This window comes from Rhinolophus sinicus, chromosome 8 (genome assembly GCF_057876585.1).
Source record: "Rhinolophus sinicus isolate RSI-liver-muscle chromosome 8, RSI-T2T, whole genome shotgun sequence".
NCBI lineage: Eukaryota > Metazoa > Chordata > Mammalia > Chiroptera > Rhinolophidae > Rhinolophus > Rhinolophus sinicus.
In genome coordinates, this window is record NC_142508.1 from 31,794,493 (window position 1) to 31,800,630 (window position 6,138).

Genomic DNA, 6,138 nt, shown 5'->3' on the forward strand with positions numbered 1-6,138 from the left:
TGAACTAGTTAAAGCTGAAATCCTAGACTTGTGTTGTCATAAGCTGCTAAGTTTGTGGTAATTGGATATGGACACAGTAGAAAACTAACACAGCCTTAGAGAACATTCCCACCTGCCCTTCCCTCTTGTCCTGGTCTGCCTTGCGCTTTTTGGGCCTGTTCCCGCTGACACTCCAGCAGGGCCACTGCCAGTCTACACCTCACTTTCATGTACATTGGAAAGCTGTCCACATGCAGCAGCCTATGCTCTGCAGACACTGAAAGTGCTGGGCTTCATTGCACCAGGCTAACAGCTGGAGGCTGATGGACTGTGAGGCCCAGTGCGACGCCCTACAAGCCAAGCCCAGCCTGACTCATGGCCAGCAGGACTAGCTTTAACCATTCATGTCCTGACCCAGACCTTCCGCTGTCCTCCCATGGGCTACTTCACTGACACAATCAGGAGCTCCCATTGGTAGGCTGATAATGGCCTCCCAAATCCGTCTACATGCGAATCCTTTCCAAAGTGGTCGTACCATTTTGCTTTCCCACCAGCAGCAAGTGGCACTTCCCTTTGCTCTGCTTCCTTGCCAGCACTTGAAATGCCCATTTTATTTTTATTTCAGTCATTCTGATAGGTGTATATTGACTGGGAAAGTAATTTTAACTTCTAAAGAGGCAGTGATTCTGGTGGTTTGTTAAGTCAGCTTAAAATAAGTTAGGCTGCAGTAATGAGTGGCAGCAACAATCTTAGCGTTTGTCAGAACAAGCTCTGTCCTTCTGGGTCGTTACTGGTCTCATGGCAGAGGAAAAGACAGGTTGACCCAGGCAGAAGTAGCACCCTGCACTTCCACTCACCTTTCATTGCCACAGCAAGTCCACAACCAAGCCTAAAGTCACTGGAGCAGGAATGTGTACCAAATATTTTGTACACATATTTGGGGGGAGAGGTACCAAATATTTTCAACCATAAACAGGTTACCTCGGTTGTTTTGCTTCATAATTCTTTTGCCTTGGCAATAATGTTTTAATTGCTAGCCCCTGATCACAACCTGCCCCAGGCATGTTCTCATCTCAGGGACTCTGCAGTCACTGTTCACTCTGTGGGGATCCTCTTTCCCAAATACCTTTGGGCTCAGTTCCTCACCTGCCATTCACGACATGCATTACCTCAGTGAGGCCTTGTCACGTCCAGCACATCACGGGCAGTGAGGGAATGAGAAGGGGCGGCGTTAGGTTAAGTTTTAAGAAAGAAAGAAACGAGACTTAATGCAATTAAATCACAGAGGGCCAAGGGTCTCGCAGTCATGAGACACTGGAGCGCAGAATCAGGCCGACTGGTGGCTTTTATTGATTATACAAGGAAGTAAAAATTATGTTTTCCACGGTCTGTTGAACTCATATCATACATCATGTCACAAAGGTGACTCAAACCAATTATTCCAGCAGGCAAGCAGCTGATGCAGCAAGTCCCATGATGGCTTAATTAAGGTATGTACCCTCCTGGGGAAAATTCTCTCATGATAAAACTTTGTTGCTGAGCTAAACAGGGAGAGCTGATATTATCGCTCTCCTAACTTCTCTCACAATCAGGTGAGAGGGAAAGCCAGTGTCAGCAGTGGCTCTTTTCAAACGGGGAGGGGGAGACAATGCTCCTTTCCCATGTTCTCTATAATAGCTCATTGAGGGTCCCCCATACGGTTCCACCTGTGTTAGGTTGTTTCTCCCATGAGAAATCGTACCCGTCATTGGTTGGCAAACCATCTATGGGGGGCCAAACAGAGAGACAGAAAGCATAAGCATAAAGATGAAGCAAGGTCCCAAGAAGGCACAGTCTCACAGACTCTTCTTTCCTTAGGGAAAGGCATGAGGGGACAGTCAGCTAGGCTGCTGCGTGACAACATCCCCCCTTTTTGTTTTTGAAGCATGAGAAACACAGACCACGCAGATTTTTCATTTACTGCCCGTCAGAGGGTGGCTTGTCCACTTCTGAGGACTAAACAACATAAACAGAAAACAATAACCAGAACAGCAATAGCACCTGCAAACCCTCCACCCCAAGTCTATCCATTTAGCAGGATTTAAAGTAGAAAGTCCTTCTGCAGCTGCAGAAAGTGTCTCTTCTCCAGGGAGGAGTTGAAGCTTGGCACTGGGCATCTGATCAACTTCTTGTAATTGTATAATGTCCACGGTGAGATTAGGCATATGTCCCAGGAGATGGGCTTGTACCTCATACCACGGGGTATGAGTTTGATTATAAGAAAAAAGGGGTGACACAATAGGAAGATACATTCTAATCACATTTTAAAGTAATCATTGTAGGGAGATTGTCCAATTGATCACCAAGGGATACAACAGTTGTTTTTAAATCTGCTAATCTAACATTAATTTTCTGATCTATCTTAATTTGTTGATTCCAAGATTTGTTAGCATTTTCATGCCATTTTTGTACAAATTCAGTGGTTTGAAAAGTCTGATGTATTTGACGAATTTGTTTCATAAAGTCCTTTTTGCAAACTTGAAAAAAAAAAAAAAAGTCTGGTGTAAAGCAACGCCAGAAACAGCAGCTACAGTGGTTATAGCAATTATACCCATAATAGCAGCAATCAACAATCCAATAAATCTTTTAACTCTGTGTAAAACCTTATGAAGCAATTGAAGAACAATATGAACAGTGGGAGAGCCCTCCCACACAAGGGACTTGAACAGGAATCTATAGACCCCTTCTTTTTAAAATCATAATACTATCACTAGAGGCATTATAAATGAGAGGATCAACACAGGTATATAATTGACATTGAGAACATTTAACTAATTTTAGAGGGTTGATCAACAATAAGATTTCCTACTAAAAATACAAAGGGAGTTTTAAGACAAGCCCTTAAATAAAACATTTTTGATTTTTGAAACTGAAAATCAATTTGATTTATTCCCTTTTGGGAACTATTGCCTTTCCATACTTGAATTCTCCCGAGGCTTAGAGCCACTTTCCAGAGAGTTTTTTGAAATGGGCCTCGGATAGGTTTAATCATTCTCAATTGAGGAGGAGCAAGAGCTCTATCCCACCAGGAGATGGTGACATTGTACACTGATTTAAGCACTCTCGGATATCCTCCTCCAGAAAACAATTCACTTAAAGGCTTATACTCAGTGCATTTTTTCTTTGAACAACTATTGAGTGAGGCTCCATAAGGACCCCAACAATTACAGTCCCATAGATGTTATTAAGTATTACACAATCTTGGATTCCTTGACATTCTTCCCAATGAACATTAGATTATTAACGATATCACTAGTTTGAGGACAGGGAGGAATAGGTGGAGGAAAGCTATGAGTGCTAAATTGTTGAGATAAAAATCCTATTACAAAAATCATAATTCTTTTTTTTTTTTTTTAAAGATTTTATTGGGGAAGGAGAACAGGACTTTATTGGGGAACAGTGTGTACTTCCAGGACTTTTTTTCCAAGTCAAGTTGTTGTCCTTTTAATCTTAGTTGTGGAGGGTGCCGTTCAACTTCAAGTTGTTGTCCTTTCAGTCTTAGTTGTGGAGGGCACAGCTCAGCTCCAGGTCCAGTTGCCGTTTTCTAGTTGCAGGGGGCACAGCCCACCATCCCTTGCGGGAGTTGAACTGGCAACCTTGTGGTTGAGAGGATGCTCTCTAACCAACTGAGCCATCCGGGAGCTCAGCGGAAGCTCAGCTCAAGGTGCTGTGTTCAATCTTAGTTGCAGGGGGCGCTGCCCACCATCCTTTGCGGGATTCGAGGGATTGAACTGGCAACCTTGTGGTTGAGAGTCCACTGGCCCATGTGGGAATCGAACCGGCAGCCTTTGGAGTTAGGAGCATGGAGCTCTAACCGCCTGAGCCACCGGGCCAGCCCCATAATTCTTTATATGTCTTACTTTCTTTTCCTCTTGGAATAATCCAGGCATAATCTGTTAAAGGAAGACAGGGAGGAGCAAGCCCAATGCAAAGAGGAGTATGTAAATATCCTAAAGATGTGTGACCAGAGAGTATAAATTCTCGGCCTTCCTCTTCAGGAAACTCTGGGCCTCTTTGATCCTCAGGTCCTGGAAGCCAGGAACTATCATTAATATAAATTAGAGGAGGATCATCATTCCGTCACAGGTGACAATAATGGGGGATTGGGAACATAAGCCCAATAAGTAAAATCATCAGCACTAACACTTATTGGAAGAAAACTTACAATGGAAAGAACTGCCATCATGGACACCAACATGTTAGTATCGGTTTCGGGAAGTTTTTCGTTTATTAGATTCTTTTCAGCCTCCCAAGACAACTTTCTAAGTTGTCTCCAAGTAGGAAGTACAATAGCACTTGACTCAGGAGCCTTAACTGAGGATGACACTGATGTGGCTGGAAGAGGTCGGCCTGAAGTGCCACGTTGCTCCGTATCTGGCGAGGGAGGTGGAGCCAACAGAGGTGGCGGTCGAGTGTGTTGAGGAGGAGGTATGACTCGGGATATTTCCATGTTCGGTGGTCGGTAGTTAGGTCCCATGAAGCAATGCAGCCACCGGTACTGGACCCTCGGTGGTGGGCTCTTCCGACGAGTGACAATCACTCTGGTTTTTGGTGCTTGATGCACCGACTAGGCACCCACAAAGGACGTTCTTTTGGTCCTGGAGAAACACAAGCGTAACCTCGTCCCCATGTTAACAAAGTCCCTAGCTGCCATTGATTAGTCTGAAGGTCTTTTCCATCAGAAGGGCACATTTTCCAAGGCTTTAGGACTTTGGAGATTATTAAAATGTCTTTCTGCAGCTGTGCGCCCAAGCTGTGGTTCTGTGTTAGAACCAGAGGAAGTAAAAAAATTTAAAGTAAACATAGCTGTGGCTAGTTGTACTTGTGGAGGATCCTTATTGTCTCCCCGTTTTTGTTTTTGAAGTTGTTTTTTGAGAGTACAATTAGCACGTTCTACAATGGCTTGACCTTGTGGATTATAAGGAATTCCTGTGGTATGATTAATTTTCCACTGTTCACAAAATTTTGTGAACTTTATGCTGGTATAAGCAGGGCCATTATCTGTTTTAATGGCTTGAGGGAGCCCCATAATTGAAAAACAGATAAGCAAATGACGGCAGGAATGTGGGGCAGTTTCTCCGGTTTGTGCTGTGGCAGTGAGATAGCTGGAGGCAGTGTCCACAGTAACATGGACAAAAGACAGTCGCCCAAAAGAGGGAACATGAGTCACGTCCATTTGCCAGATAGCATGAGGAACTAGATCCTGAGGATTGACCCCTTCAGGGTGTTCTTGTGAAGCATTAAGGATCTGACAAATCGGGCAAGTTTGAACTATATGTCTGGCCTGTTTATAAGTAAGTGGAAAACGAGCCCGGAGGCCAGCAGCATTTACAAGAGTTAAAGAATGGAAGTTGGTTGCCTCAGTAACAAGCGCATTAGCTACTAATGAATCAGCAACAGCATTGCCACATGACAATGGTCCTGGTAAAGAGGTATGAGCGCGGATATGTGTAATGAAAAATGGATGTTGACAGTTTTTTACAATCTGTTGGAGTTGATTAAAAAGAAACTGAAAAGATGGGTTTGAGTTATAAGACAGAGAAGCAGTCTCAATATTTTGTACAGTATGGACAACATAAGCAGAATCAGAGACAATGTTTAAAGGTTCATTATAATCTTTTAAAGCAGTTAAAACAGCTACTAACTCTGCTCTTTGTTCAGAGGTACAATTAGTTTGAATGACTTGTTGATTTGTCTCACTTACAATTGCTGTTCTGTCATTACTAGATCCATCAGTAAAAACTATAAGACCTTGTGAAATAGGGGTTGAGCTTAGCTTTTTGGGTAAAATCCAATTAGTCTTTAAAATAAATTGAAACAATTTATTTTTTGGATAATGATTATCAGTTATTTCAAAATATCCACAAATAGTGGTCTGTCATACTTCAGAATGGGTATTTAAATGAATAATCTGTTTTTTAAACAGAACTATTTTACTTGGTTCTATTCCATTTAAATGAAGAACTCTAGTACGAGCTCGCGAAACAAGTTCTGAAATTAACTCCAAATAGGTCAGGAGTGTCTTAATGAAATTGTTAGGTAAAAACAGCCAGTCTACCAGGTCATCTTGTTGGATAATGACCGCCGTAGGTGAATGTGGAGTGGGGAAAATTAAAATTT